Source organism: Cervus canadensis, chromosome 16 (genome assembly GCF_019320065.1).
Source record: "Cervus canadensis isolate Bull #8, Minnesota chromosome 16, ASM1932006v1, whole genome shotgun sequence".
Taxonomy (NCBI): Eukaryota; Metazoa; Chordata; class Mammalia; order Artiodactyla; family Cervidae; genus Cervus; species Cervus canadensis.
Genome location: NC_057401.1, coordinates 33838472 through 33853831, shown reverse-complemented (window position 1 = coordinate 33853831; position 15360 = coordinate 33838472). Strand labels below are relative to the sequence as shown.

The 15360-nt window shown below is 42.9% G+C and overlaps 1 protein-coding gene across 3 annotated transcripts in view; it reads left to right on the top strand.

The window, feature by feature from the left end:
- Window positions 1-12345: 12345 nt before the first annotated feature.
- OSMR (oncostatin M receptor) overlaps window positions 12346-15360 on the top strand; it is a 62416-nt gene continuing 59401 nt past the window's right edge. Inside the window, exon 1 of one of the 3 annotated variants that reach the window (XM_043488870.1) lies at window positions 12346-12678. The gene's annotated coding sequence lies outside the window, so the exon portion shown is untranslated. Of the gene's footprint in view, window positions 12679-12708; window positions 12878-15360 lie in introns of those variants that run through there. The other 2 variants (XM_043488872.1, XM_043488871.1) reach the window with 2 other exon arrangements.

Genomic DNA, 15360 nt, shown 5'->3' with positions numbered 1-15360 from the left:
GGAAACAGTGTCAGACTTTATTTGTTGGGGCTCCCAAATCACTGCAGATGGTGACTGCAGTCATGAAATTAAAAGACGCTTACTCCTTGGAAGGAAAGTTATGACCAACCTAGATAGCATAATAAAAGGCAGAGACATTACTTTGCCAATAAAGGTCTGTCTGGTCAAGGCTATGGTTTTTCCAGTGGTCATGTATGGATGTGAGAGTTGGACTGTGAAGAAAGCTGAGTGCTGAAAAATTGATGCTTTTGAACTGTGGTGTTGGAGAAGACTCCTGAGAGTCCCTTGGACTGATAGGAGATCCAACCAGTCCATCCTAAAGGAGATCAGTCCTGGGTGTTCATTGGAAGGACTGATGCTGAAGCTGAAACTCCAATATTTTGGCCACCTCATGCGAAGAGTTGACTCGTTGGAAAAGACTGTGATGCTGGAAGGGATTGGGGGCAGGAGGAGAAGGGGATGACAGAGGATGAGATGGTTGGATGGCATCACCAACTCGATGGGCATGAGTTTGAGTAAACTCCGGGAGTTAGTGATAGACAGGGAGGCCTGGCGTGCTGCGATTCATGGGGTCACAAAGAGTCGGACACGACTGAGCGACTGAACTGAACTGAACAGAACAAACCCCCCAAAATAACAAATGTGGGTCTTCATATTCTTTGATTTTTAAAGATATTACCATAAAAAATAAAAACAAGTGATAAAAAAACGAATCTGCACAGATAGGTCTAAAATGAAAAACTACAAGCCCTCCCTACACACTACCCCCCATTCTTAGCCCTTCTCCCCAAGAACATTCAGTCACCAAATTTCTTGTAATCCTCCTCCAAACAGGTTCATGCATATATGCCATAAACATTAACAAATTAAATGGACACATGGACATACCACATATAAATTTCTGACTCTTCTTTCACTTAATTGAATATCTTGGACATATTTCCACAGCAGCTCATAAAGCACATAATCTTCCTTCCTTTCCTTTGAAAGGATGAATCATAGCTTTCAGTAGTCTTCTATTTGGATCATCTTCAGTTTGTTACTAGTTTTTGCTATTACACTGTTTTTCCTACCATCACCCCATTTCCCCCACAATGTTTTTCTAATGAGCATCTGTGTGTGTTACAATTTTGCAACTATGAATGTTTGTAAGTCTACATTTCCAGCTAAGTGAATATTATTACTTTTTTCTTCCTGAAAAGAAGGGGTATTTTCAAAGGAAATGGTCTATTGTCATTCTTTTCTGAAACATTTATACTTTCATCTTTAGGCATCATGTTCCAATAATTTCTAAGAAAACAACTTTTATGATTATTTTTGCTACAAAATCTAGTAACATTAATTTAATAACATTTTTTTCCTTCTTGGGTTTTTTAAATTAACTTAATTATTTTGTATTGAATTTAAATGAATATTTCTCCCTGGCCTGTTTTCAAAAAATCCCCTGGGAGAATATTGGAAATAAAAGCAAAAATAAACAAATGGGACCTAATGAAACTTAAAAGCTTTTGCACAACAAAGGAAACTATAAGCAAGGTGAAAAGACAGCCCTCAGATTGGGAGAAAATAATAGCAAATGACGAAACAGACAAAGGATTAATCTCAAAAATATACAAGCAACTCCTGCAGCTCAATTCCAGAAAAATAAATGACCCAATCAAAAAATGGGCCAAAGAACTAAACAGACATTTCTCCAAAGAAGACATTACAGATGGGCTAACAAACACATGAAAAGATGCTTCAACATCACTCATTATTAGAGAAATGCAAATCAAAACCACAATGAAGGTTACCATTACATGCCAGTCAGGATGGCTGCTATCCAAAAGTCTACAAGCAATAATGCTGGAGAGGGTGTGGAGAAAAGGGAACCCTCTTACACTGTTGGTGGGAATGCAAACTAGTACAGCCACTATGGAGAACAGTGTGGAGATTCCTTAAAAAACTGGAAATAGAACTGCCATATGACCCAGCAATCCCACTTCTGGGCATACACACTGAGGAAACCAGATCTGAAAGAGACACGTGCACCCAATGTTCATCGCAGCACTGTTTATAATAGCCAGGACATGGAAGCAACCTAGATGCCCATCAGCAGATGAATGGATAAGGAAGCTGTGGTACATATACACCATGGAATATTACTCAGCCATTTAAAAAGAATTCATTTGAACCAGTCTAATGATATGGATGAAACTGGAGCCCATTATACAGAGTGAAGTAAGCCAGAAAGATAAAGAACATTACAGTATACTAACACATATATATGGAGTTTAGAAAGATGGTAATGATAACCCTATATGCAAAACAGAAAAAGAGACACAGATGTACAGAACAGACTTTTGGACTCTGTGGGAGAAGGCGAGGGTGGGATGTTTCGAGAGAACAGCATCGAAACATGTATATTACCTATGGTGAAACAGATCACCAGCCCAGGTTGGATGCATGAGACAAGTGCTCGGGCCTGGTGCACTGGGAAGACCCAGAGGGATCGGGTGGAGAGGGAGGTGGGAGGGGGGATCGGGATGGGGAATACATGTAACTCCATGGCTGATTCATGTCAATGTATGACAAAACCCACTACAATATTATAAAGTAATTAGCCTCCAACTAATAAATGAAAAGAAAAAAAAAATGCCCTGGGAATGTGGAAATTAGCTAGTTAGTTAAGTTGCTCAGTCATGTCCGACTCTTTGCGACCTGAGCTTTATTCCATAGTGACTAAGCATCATCAAATAATTGCTGTTATGTTAGAATTGAATGAAAGAACCTACATCTTAAAAGCTGACAAGACTGGATATAAAGGTGAATAACTTTAGGAAGTTTTCATTTTAGTCTAGATGAAATTTAAACACAAATGGAATCAGATAAAGATATACCTTATCATAACTCCCTCAAATAAATTTTGTTTTTGGCATTTCAACAAAATTCACAGGAAATTCAAGGACAAGTTTCATCAATCCTCCTTTCATTCCCCAAACTCTTTCCTTAGTAGTATTGTGTTATATGAGCTTTCCTGGTGACTGAGATGGTAAAGAATCTGCCTGCAATGCAGAAAATGTGGGTTTGATCCCTGGGTTGGGAAGATACCCTGGAGAAAGGAATGGCAACCTGTTCCAATATTCTTGCCTGGAGAATGCCATGGACAGAGAAGCCTGGCAGATTACAGCCCATGGGGTCACAAGGAGTTGGACACAACTGAGAGACTAACACTGTTACTTTTTCATCATGTTATTAGTACTCACAAACTTTTATTCTAACGTGATGTTTAAGTTAATAGATTAACCTTACACAATTCCAGCAGGCTTTCAGCAGTTTCCAGATTGAAGTATAAGGCAAAAATATTTGAATCTTTTGAAAAACTGGATTGTTTCAGAAGAATATTTTATTGGAGAGAGAAATCTACCCTAGGAAAGTGGGGAAAAAAACAAATTGCTTCTATTTTCTCCCAATAACTTCATCATTTAGTACTTCAAAATATAACTGTAGGGAGTATCCTTTCAGTCATAGCTGAGTAGCTCTCATTAAACTGCCCCTCCTACATACAACAGTATCAAACACTAGGAAAAATACAAATAAAAAACACATAAAAATCAGTGGAGAACTGACAAAAACAATAAGATTCTGGAAGAGAATTAACACTTGGAACAAGGGAAAGAGTATGGAGTGAGTTTCCCGTATTTTATGGCCCTTAGCCTGAGACCCCGCAAGTCTTGTGCAGTGTGAGGGTAACTAAAACTCTGTTAGAAAGTCTACAATATTTCTGGCTTGAAGAACGAGAGGTCAGAGTTTGATGCAAAGACATCATTTGGAAAATAAAGTGAGAAACAGCAGAAAAGAAATAGCTAAAGAAAAAGCTTATATTCTGTGCTTAAACTTACATCACTGATAAACTATGAATCATGACTGCGCCCAAGACAGAATTCAAAACAGCCTAGCTAAAAACAAGCCCCCCACCAAAAAAAAAAAAAAAAAGCAAAAACAAAACCATGAATTTGGATTTGCACTGCTACTATTGCAATCAATATCTTGTTTGCAGTTTGAGTCTAACCACATTCTGCAGCTGCTCAGGTGCTCAGTCGTGCCTGACTTTTTGTGACCCTATGGATCGATCGTAGCTCGCAGGTTCCTCTATCCATAGGATTTTCCCAGCAAGAACACTGGGGTGGATTGCCATTTCCTCCTCCAGGGGATCTTCCCAATCCAGGGACTGGACCCACATCTCCTGCATCTCCTGCACAGTAGGCAGATTCTTTACTGCTGAGCCATGGGGAAGCCCCTAACCACATTAACTGCCCATTTAACAAAGAAAATCAATGTCACTGGAGGAATGTAACAGAATCCATTTTCATAACATAATATTTACAATGTCCAGGGTATAATCCAAAAGTACTTGACAATCCAAAAATAAATAAACAAACCAGGACATGTGAAACATTCTCATTGGAGCCACAATTAATATAGCCTGATTCTAAGATGTCTAGATGTTAGAATAACCAAGTAATGCTCTAAAAGCAGTAATTAGAACTATGCTCAAGGAGGTAAAGGAAAATATGCCCAGCATGAGTTAAAGGATAGTAAATATCAGGAAAGAAATAGAAAATATATATAAAAAAGAAAAATTTGAGAACGAAAAATACACTATCATACAAAATTTAGTAGATGAATTTGATAGCAAATCTAAGATGAGAGGAGAGGAGTCAGTAAGCTTAAATGAAGTTTGATAGAAACTTTCCAGTCTAAAAAACACAAAGAAAACAAGTAAAAACAATAAAGTCCCAGGGCATTTGGGACTATATGAAGGGAGAGGTCTAACATATGAGTAATTGGATTCTAGGAGAGAGATGAGAAAGATAAAAGAGTAGGAAAAAATTTCAAGAAATACTAGTTGAGAATTTCTCAAATTTGGTAAAAGACATAAATTTATATATTCAAGAAGCTCAACAAATGTCAAGCCTGATGAATAATGATAATACTTTTTTAAAAATCTCTAAACACATCATTGTCACACTGACAACCAAAAAGAAGGAAAAAATATTGAAAGTAACCAGAGAAAAATGACAGATTATATATAGAGGGGAATAATAATTTGAATAATCGACAACTCCTCAACAGAAACAATAGAGATCAGAAAATCATGAAACAACATTTTAAAAGTTTGAAAGGTAAAAGCTGTCAACTGAATATCCTATACCCAGCAAAAACATCCCTCAAGGATGAGATGAAGTGAAGTGTCAGTCACTCAGTTATGTCCAATTCTTTGTGACCCCATGGACTATAGCCCACCAGGCTCCTCTGTCCATGGGATTCTCCAGGCAAGAATGGGTTGCCATTCTCTTCTCCAGGGGATCTTCATGACCCAGGGATCCAACCCAGGTGTACCACATTGCAGGCAGATTCTTTACCATCTGAGCCATCAGGGAAGCTGGATGAGATGAAGTAAAGACATTAAACACACACACACACACAACTAAGAGAGTATATCTCCATATCTGCACTTAAAAATGCTAAAGGAAATTCTTCAGGCTTAGGGAAACAAGAACAGATGAAAACTTGGATCTTTGGGAAGACTGAAGAACACTGGGGTAAAGGTAAACATGTAAATATAAAAGACTGTTTTTCCTCTTAGTTTCTTTAAAATACATAATACCTGCCAGTTTTATCTTGTCATAAACATAATGCATTTTATAACTATAACATAAAGGTCAAGAAGCATGGTTAAATGAACTTGGTAGGTGAAACGGTTTAATATTATCTCAAGCAAACAGCAAAAATTAAAGATGTATATCTTAATCCATTAGGCCATATACCAAAAAGTTCTGTAAAGAGGAACAAAAACCCAAAAGGCAAATTTAAAATAAAATTCTTTTAAAAATTCATATGATGTAAAAGAAGGCAGAAAAGGAGAAACAGAAGGATAAAAAGCAGGGGGAATGAAAGAGAAAATATATAGTAAAGTGATAGGTTTAACTCAATCATATCAATAATTACCTTAAATGTAAGTGTGCTAAACACTCTCTATCAAATTAAAATGCAGAGAATGTACTTTTTAAAAAACTTCCAACTACACGCCCTCAATAAGAGATGCTGTTTAAATATCAATATGAACATGACTATAGATTTATTTTAGGTCAAGTTTAGCAAATCATTTTCAAAAGTTTCCAAAGTTCCCACCTGACTCCCTCAAAGTACTTCCTTCCTGACTGGATTAATGTTCTGTCCTGTAGTATTAATTGCTATGCTCATTTTTATTAATCCACATAACCACAGGCCAAAAGAATAAAAGCAGCTATCCAAGAAAACACAAATTCAACATTATCCCTAAAGCTCATGGAGCAAAAAAAAAAAAAAGATCCAAAATGCTTCCCTGGTGGCTCAGATGGTAAAGAATCCACCTGCATAAGACCTACGTTCTATCCCTGGGTTCGGAAGATCCCCTGGAGAAGGGAATGGCTCCCCACTCCATTATTCTTAACAGGACTTCCCTGTAGCTCAGACGGTAAAGAATCTGCTTGCAATGTAGGAGACCTGGGTTCGATCCCTGGGTCAGAAAGATCCTCTGGAGAAGGGAATGGCAACCCACTCCAGTATTCCGGCCTGGAGAATCCCATGGACAGAGAAGCCTGGCAGGCTTACAGTCCATGGAATCGCAAAGAGTCGGACACAGCTGAGCAACTAACACTACTGCTCTGGTCTGGTTTCTGATGATTTCTGGAATAAGGTGTGAAAACTATTGGAATACGCAGGAGAGGGTGGAATGTGTAGAAAGAATCACTTCTTCAACCAATCTTCCACTAATAATTTAGTTCAAGCAAGAACCTCCTTTAGAACTATTAAAGATGCTGTTATCCCTCACTTAAATCCACTTAACAGACACTGAAGGAAAGCAATTCAAACTCAAGTACTTAAAGGAATCCTCTGAAATTCTAAAATATCAAAGCTCCATGGGGCCCTATAACATTCAACATCTTGCTTTGTCATTGTCAGCTCCCTTTTTTGTTTGCTTTTGATTTTTTAAAAAAATATACATATTTGGAAATGATAACTGTCTCAGGTAATCAAGATTTATTATATATTTTAGATTAGAAACTTTTCAAAATTCCTGTTTTGTTTTTTGCAATATAAGAATACATTTACCAAATAACATTTTAATTTCCATTGTTTTCTTAGAAATAATGCCAATGTCACCAACAATCATAACCAGAGAAGCATGCTTTAAAACCTAAAAGTGAATCTTTACAATATCAAATGTGATAACACCCAAAAAGAAATAGGGAATTCTTATACATGAAGGTAATTGTAAATCATCATCCACTACTTACTTGATGAAGCCACTTTCTTCAGAAAGCTCCCAATTCCTTCAAATTCCATCAGTCTGGTTACCAAATACTACCAAATATGTAATTATAGATATCTGTAGCAGTTGAACAAATAGAATAATAATTTATACTCACAACTTACACACATTATTTCTTACGTCTATATCTATGTGCATGCTAAGTTGCTTCAGTTGTGTCCAACTCTTTGCGACCCCATGGACTGTAGCCCGTCAGGCTCCTCTGTCCATAGTGATTCTCCAGGCAAGAATACTGGAGTGGGTTGCCATGCCCTCTTCCATATCTAAATCCATAGACAGATCTACGTAATATTCCTGATCCTTATAGAACTGTATTTCCCCTGAGAAACTGGATAGGGTAAGGCTAACTAACACTCCACTAATGCCTCTCCTGTCATAGTGTTGCAGCAAAAATGGAAGTGAGTGAATGGCCTTTGGCACATACCAGCCAAACAGGCCTGCAGGAGTTAAAACAATCTTGGTCATTCTTTAGCTGTTACTACTAACAAACACTTGTAGTTGGGCTTGTCTTTCACAAAGCAAATTACTCTCTGACTCCATAAAGATTATACCCCCACACCTGGCGTTCTTGTTCCCCTACAATCGCTTGGAGCATTCTGCATTTCAGAAAAAAGGCCATGGGCCAATTATTTCAGGGAAACCAGCCTGAGTTGCCTCAGGCCAGCTGTAGCTGTTTTGAAACTTTGCAAAGAAAGAATAAAACTGCCAGACCTTCATGAGGATATAAAACCTTTTCCCCAGAGATGGGGCACAGTACTTGAGGTGCTAGCCTGCTACATATTCCCCTTTGCCAGGCAAAGATAAAGCCATTTTTCTATTTCCTCCAAACTCTGTTTCCGTATTCTTTATTGGTACCACTGGACAGAGGGCCAAGATTTTGGCAACAATAGTTACATATATCGGAGAAGGCAATGGCACCCCACTCCAGTACTCTTGCCTGGAAAATCCCACGGACAGAGGCTGGTAGGCTGGTAGTCCATGGGGTCGCTAAGAGTCGGACATGACTGAGCGACTTCACTTTCATGCATTGGAGAGGGAAATGGCAACCCACTCCAGTGTTCTTGCCTGGAGAATCCCAGGGACGGGGAGCCTGGTGGGCTGCCGTCCATGGGATCGCACAGAGTCGGACACGACTGAAGTGACTTAGCAGCAGCAGCATCCGCAGGTACACATATGAGACTTTCAGGTGAAAGAGGGTAGATGAAGAAGGATGGATCAAGAATCATTCCCAGGTTTTTTGATTTGGTATCTGAGTTAAAGGTTGGGGCATTCACTTAACATAAGAGAATCAAAGGTGGAAAAGTGAAGCATTTGAACTTGAACATATTGATTTTGATGTACAAATAAGTTGGTCTGGAGTTCAGATAAAATAATTGCAATGGAGAGGAAGATTCAAGGGTCTCAGAGCACAAGTGACCATGGAAATCAGGAGCATGGACATGATCATTCGGGAGACTGTGTGGATTCAGAGGAGAGAGTCAACGATGGAGCCTTGGGACAGGCCAACATCTAGGAGACAGATGGAGAATGAAAAAGGGACAGGGAAATGATTAAAGGAAATTTTCGTATATTGAGGTATTTAGGGAAGTCATTCTGGTTTATACACAAGTTAACCTGAATTTAATGCTAACTAAAACAGCCTGTCTCTGATACAGAGAACTCAAACAGGAGCTCTGTAACAACCTAGAGGGGTGGGGTGGGGACGGAGATGGGAAGAAGGTTCAAGAGGGAGGGGGACACATGTATACCTATGGCTGATTCATGTTGATGTTTGGCAAAACCAACAAAATTCTGTAAAGCAATTATCCTTCAACAAAAAAAAAATTCAGAAAAAAAAAACATTGTCCATCTGCTTTAATTATGAAAGAAAAGGGCACTGACCAGAAGAATGTCCATGTTAAAAATAAAGGTTAAATGCATCATTAAATGCCTCCATTCCTGGGATACCAAGGTTGATACTCCTTCAATAACAAGACTCCCTTTCCAGGTGCCAAGGCCATACTAACTCCCTGTGTACATGCTGATCTGTTTTTTTGGTTTTTTTTTTAAACCTTAAAGGAATGTATCCCTGACTTGTTTAATGTTCTTTGCTTTGACAACATATTAAACTGTGCTGAAAACCATACTTCTCTGTACCTTTCTCCTGGCTTCCGCTGCTGGCCAGCGATCCTTGGCGTTCCTTGGCTTGAGGCAGAATAACTCCAATCTCTGCCTCAGGAATCACACGGTGTTCCTCCTGGGTTTCTGAGTCCACATTTTCCTCTTCCTATATGAATAACAGGCATTGGGTTAATCCAGTCTCAACTTGATGAAATTTGAAAAATCTGTATTTCCAAATAGGGTCATATTCTGAAATTCTGGGTGGATATGAATTTTTGGAGGACACTATTCAACCTAGTACATCATTCTAAGGGAATGATTGCAGATTTACAGGTGCTATACTAACTAGTCTCTAGAAAGAGGAGTATGTGCAAGGAATTAGAATGGTGCACAAAATGAGTGAATTTTATGTGGACACCTGTTGAAGGATGTCATCGAGAGAATGTCCCCACTGGTTGACCCTCCAACCCCAGACAATCAGAGCCTCCTTATCCCCTCCCCTGTCCTTGGAATATATGTTCTGCTGGCTGTATCTGTACCAGGAGCCATTTTCAAGGATGCAACCTTGAGAGAACAATGTGTTGTTGAGATCATGGGGTCTATACACAGGACTGAACCCCATTAAGGCTTCTATATAACTTTTAAGATTCTGGCAGGTGGGTGAGGAGATTTGGAGATGTATTCATCTCGCTACCGTGGGAGACAAGACTCCTATGTAAGTTCCTTGCTTATTTAAACTGTCACCTACAAAATCAGTCCTGAATATTCATTGGAAGGACTGATGCTGAAGCTGAAACTCCAATACTTTGGCCACGTGATATGAAGAACTGACTCACTTGAGACGACCCTGATGCTGGGAAAGATTGAAGACAGGAGGAGAAGGGAACGACAGAGGACAAGATGGTTGGATGGCATCACCTACTCAATGAACATGAGTTTGAGCAAGCTCCGGGAGTTGGTGATGGACAGGGAAGCCTGTCATGCTGCAGGCTGGGGTAACAAAGAGTCTGACACAACTGAGCAACTGAACTGAACTGAACTGAACCAATCTGAATAGGTCTGCCTCTCCTTGACCTTTGTGTAAGGGGGCCAATTTAGAATTTTACCAGGGGAACTGGAGGGTCCTGAACCAACAGCAGGGAATATTTTGCAACTTAGTTTCTTTCGATTGTTAGAGGAACCCAAAGCAAGTTAAGACTCACTTTGCAGAAATTCATCACACTCAGTATTTTTTATTTGGCATGGCATCTGCTCTAAGAAACACTCCTCTGTTCCTATAAAGAAGAAATTAACTTTTTTTTTTCACTCTATGAAAAAGTCAATCAGAAAGCCTTCCTCACCCCCAGGACTTGGTTTGACAGAGCTTCCATAGCCAGATGGCTAAACTAATGGACTCTTAAAACTCTTAATGAGAGGAGTGGCAAAGAAAGTACCTTACATTTATTTAGACAAGAGTACCTTTAACTTCATTATCATTAAATATTTACTATATGCACCATGGTCTTAGTGGCATCATCAGACACAACCTGTCTAAAAAGAACTCTTTCCCTGGGATGGCATTGGGAGGAGCAATAAACGTGGACAAACATAAAAGTATTTGGGCTTTAAACATAAAATCATTTGGACAGATTCTGATATTTTGAGCCATTCAGTCAATTCAAGAAATGATTCTAAGATATGATTCATAGGTGGTCCTTCTCCATTACTCCTGAGTGAGTGAATGAGTGAAGTCACTCAGTCGTGTCTAACTCTTCGTGACCCCCATGGACTACAGCTTACCAGGCTCCTCTGTCCATGGAATTTTCCAGGCAAGAGTACTGGAGTGGATTGCCATTTCCTTCTCCAGGGGATCTTCCCAACCCAGGGAACGAACCCAGGTCTACCGCATTGCAGGCAGACACTTTACCATCTGAGCCACCAGGGAAACCATTACTCCTACTTATCCCAATCACTGTGGTACTTTGCAGCACCTGAATCTCATCAGGCTTAGTCGGCCAGAGCCAGGTCCCACGGACAAGACTTCAGAGCTGCAGGGCACCCCTGCGCAACACGCCAGCCCCACCAATCTCCCTCTGGGTCCAAGGCTGGCACCACGGCAGCTGTATTTAGATGGTTTCCATACCAGATCCCAGGTGGATATGCCTTTAGCTAAAACTATGGTGGTGATGGTGGTGGTTTAGTGACTAAGTCTTGTTGAACTCTTGCAACCCCGTGGACTGTGTAGCCTGCCAGGCTCCTCTGTCCATGGGATTTCCCAGGCAAGAATACTAGAGTGGGTTGCCATTTCCTTCTCCAGGGAATCGTCCACACTCAGGGATGGAATCAGGCTCTTCTACATTGCAGGCAGATTCTTCACCGACTGTACCACCAGGTAAGCCCCCATGTAACTATGAAGAGAGGGCAAATATGCATTTCAAGGGCCCTGTATTTGAAATATGTATTTCAAAGATTAAATGGCATTATTAAGAGAAAAAGTAAGCCACGTTATAGCACACATAGCTCTTTGTGTAAGGCTACGGGACAGTTCCTGCAAGGGCAACTGCGTCTGCCAGGGAGTTTCTAGGGAGGAAGGCGAACCAGGATCCTAGAACTCAAATTTTATTGCTCTGAACTCCACACAGTCGGAAGTTTGCCTGGAGCGCTTGTCTGTGCCCAAAGAATCTCTGCCGGGAAGCCTAGGGGGTGTGCCTCCAGGCCGGGATAACAAGTGGCCCCGCGGGATCCCACCGGCTTGGCCCCGCGGGATCCCACCCGCTTCGCTCCGCTCTGCTCCGGCCCGGGTGGCCGGCCTGCGGGGACCGCAGCCCCCGCCCGGGTGCCCGGCCCGCCGTTTTCGGTTTCCACTTTTCCTTCCCAGGCCTCGCCCACTTCCTTTCCCACCGGTCCACGCCTGGCCGCCGAGGCCCGGGGTCCCGCACCTCTGCAGGGTCCCATCCGCTCTCCCCCCGGGAGACCCAAAGGAAGAGAATTCCTGTGGGTCCCAGGAGTGCCAAGAGTGCGCAGCGAGACGGGAAATTGCAAAAGTCCTCGGCCCTCTGCCCTCCCCCGCGGCTTTCCCGTAACTCCCGCCCCTGGGCGCGCGCCCCGCAGCTGATTCATAGGCCGGGCGCGGGGCCGGCCCTGCACGTCCGCACCCGCCCTCGCCCGGGCCTCGCAGCGCGGCTCGGCAGCCCCGCCGCCGACGACTCGGCCCGGCTCGCGGAGCCCTCGGCCCGCGCGGGGTGAGTACCCGACCGCGCGCGCCGCCCGCCTCAGTGGATTCTCCGCCGGCCCTCGCCGTCTGGACGCGGCCCGGAGTTCAGCTCCCTGCTCTCCTGCTCGGTGCCCCGAGGCCTCGCGTTTGCTTGGGCTGGGGGATTCGCTCTGCCCGGAGAAGGGAGAAGGCGTTTCGAGGGGTCCTCGCCGGGGACCCGCGGCCGGGTGCGTAACTACGCATTCTTGCCAGAGCGCACGCCGCTGGGGTCGCCACGACGGTGCCCACCCTGCGTTTACGGTCCCCATCCCACCGCGTCCTTCGCAAGGCAGTCGGGGGATATTTGTGAGGTTAAAATTCCCATTTGACCCACTTTTGCTTCGCTCCCAGCACCCCGAAGTTAATGGGGAATTAATTGCGGTCTCCAGCCTTCCCTCGCGCTCCTTTAACGCCTACCTGACGGTCATACCTCTCTCGATCGGCGACCTCCCTCCACCTCCCTCTATACCTGGAAGCGGGAGGCGCTCACACGCAGGTGCAGCCGAGAAAGCTCCGGGGATGCGGTGGTGTAGACTCCGAGCAAATGGAAGGAGCACCGAGTTGGCTGGTTGGGCGATGGAAGCATTTGCATTTGTAACCGCGCCGCCTCTCACCCTTTCACAGACAGCCCTTTCCGAGGCAAAAAGCAAGGAGGGGTTCAGTAACTTGTCCGAGACCATAGAGCTGGCTTCGGTGGCCGTGACGTCGCGGAGCACTGAGGGCCCTTTCTTGACGGTCCTCGGCCCGCTGGTGCCTCCATCCGTCCTGCCTGCCTGTCCTGTGGCCGGAGGCGCAGTACTCAGGGCCACGGGGCAAGGATGCCTGGTAACTGACAAGCTCGAAGACTCGGAACAAGTTTATTCTCCAACCCAAGAGGGATCAGCGTAGTCAGAGGCTATGATAGAACTGAATGTGGTGTATTTAATTTGAGATAGAAGGAGAGAGGCTGTGGGTCTTATTCTCAAGTCTAAACTGACTTTAGGACGTGGGTCAGGTTAACTTATGGCCTCAGCGTCTGTTTCCTCCTCTACGAAATAATAGTTGTTCACACTATGGACCAGGCACCAAGTACTGTACATATACTAGAGTGATTTAAGCCTCACCATTGAGGTGGGTAACAGTTTTCCCATTCTGATTTTATCAGTGAGAAAACTGAGGTCCAGAGAAGTTAAGCAACTTGTCTGTGGTCACACAGCTAGCAAGTGACGGAATCAGGATTTGGCTTTGGAGGCTGCCTGTAACCACTGTCTGTGCCTCAAACTTTAGGACCCTTTGTGGAGTGCCCCCCGCCCACCCCCCACGTGTGGTGCTTCATTATTGTAGCACTCTTTCCTGAAAGTGCGTCGCCTCTCCTGAGCTGCTTTAATCTGCCCTCAGAGACCCTTGAATCTGAAGGGCACCAAATGGTCATAGTGGCCAGGGGTTTCCAGACTTAGCTGTGCCTCAGAATTATTTTTGGAGTCTTTAAAAGCACTGGACACCAGCCTCAGTTACCTACTCAGAATCTTCAAGGGCAGGCTGAGTTGGGCACCTCCGCTGATAGCTTTCAGTATTGTTAGAATGCCTCCAGGGGCAGGGAGCTCACCACCTAACATTTCACTGTTGGATAGGGCTAATTCTCAGCTGTAACTTGCCTCCTTGTGGTACCTGTTCTGACTCCTGTTGTCTCAGCAAATGTGTCTGAACCTTCTGTATCAACGGCCACCTTGGGAGGAAACGGCTCTTAGGTGTCCAGTGGGGACTGGAGCCACACTGGGGAGAATACTTACTTACACTCTGGGTTTTTCCTTCCACCTCTTTAACCTGAGGGCCTGGGGACAGCTGCAGTGGTGCTCAGAGGTGTTCCAAAGTCTCTGTTGTTTTTTGTAGCCCATTTGTCCTGAAAAAGGAACCAAATCAGGAAAACGATCATGGTTCTGAAAGAGGCGGTGCTGTGATTTGACAGGAAGAAAGAGTGTGTTTTCCTTGTGGGAATGTTGTAGGCTCGAGCAGAAGGAAAGCTGAGCAAGTGCCATCTTACTCACTTCACAGGAACACTGAGCGCTGGCCCTGCTTTCCCTGGAGGAAGTCCTTTCTGACTGAAAAACATACATGAAATGGGGAAATATGAGACAGATAAATAGTTGTGAGAAATTCCCCTCCCTCCAAGCAGGATTCCTCATAGCTCTGTAGCACAGATTTCTTTTACAGAAGCTGTGTCCTTGTGTTCACAACCCTCTATTGGTTTTCAGAAGTTATTTACTCTAGTTTATCTGTTTTATTTTCTATGTTTTAAAAATAATACAAATAATAAATGAATATATATATGAAGTAAAGGGGGAAAATGTAGAACTACCTTTGTTACTCCTATTCTCACTCAGAAGAGGGAAATTTCAGGTTGGTACCTATTATTCCAAGACTTTTTTTTTGGTATACATTTGCAAATATACGTATATGTGGTGGTTTAGTTGCTAAGTCCTGTGCGACTGTTGCGACTTCATGGACTGTAGCCTGCCAGGCTCCTCTGTTCATGAGATTCTTTAGATAAGAATACGGGAGTGGGTTGTCATTTCCTTCTCCAATATGTATATATACTATATTTTAGTAAATGTAAATGAGATCTTACTATCATTGTGCAGCTTACCTTTTCACCTCCAAGTCTTAGACCTCTGTCATGTCTGTATGTACCTCT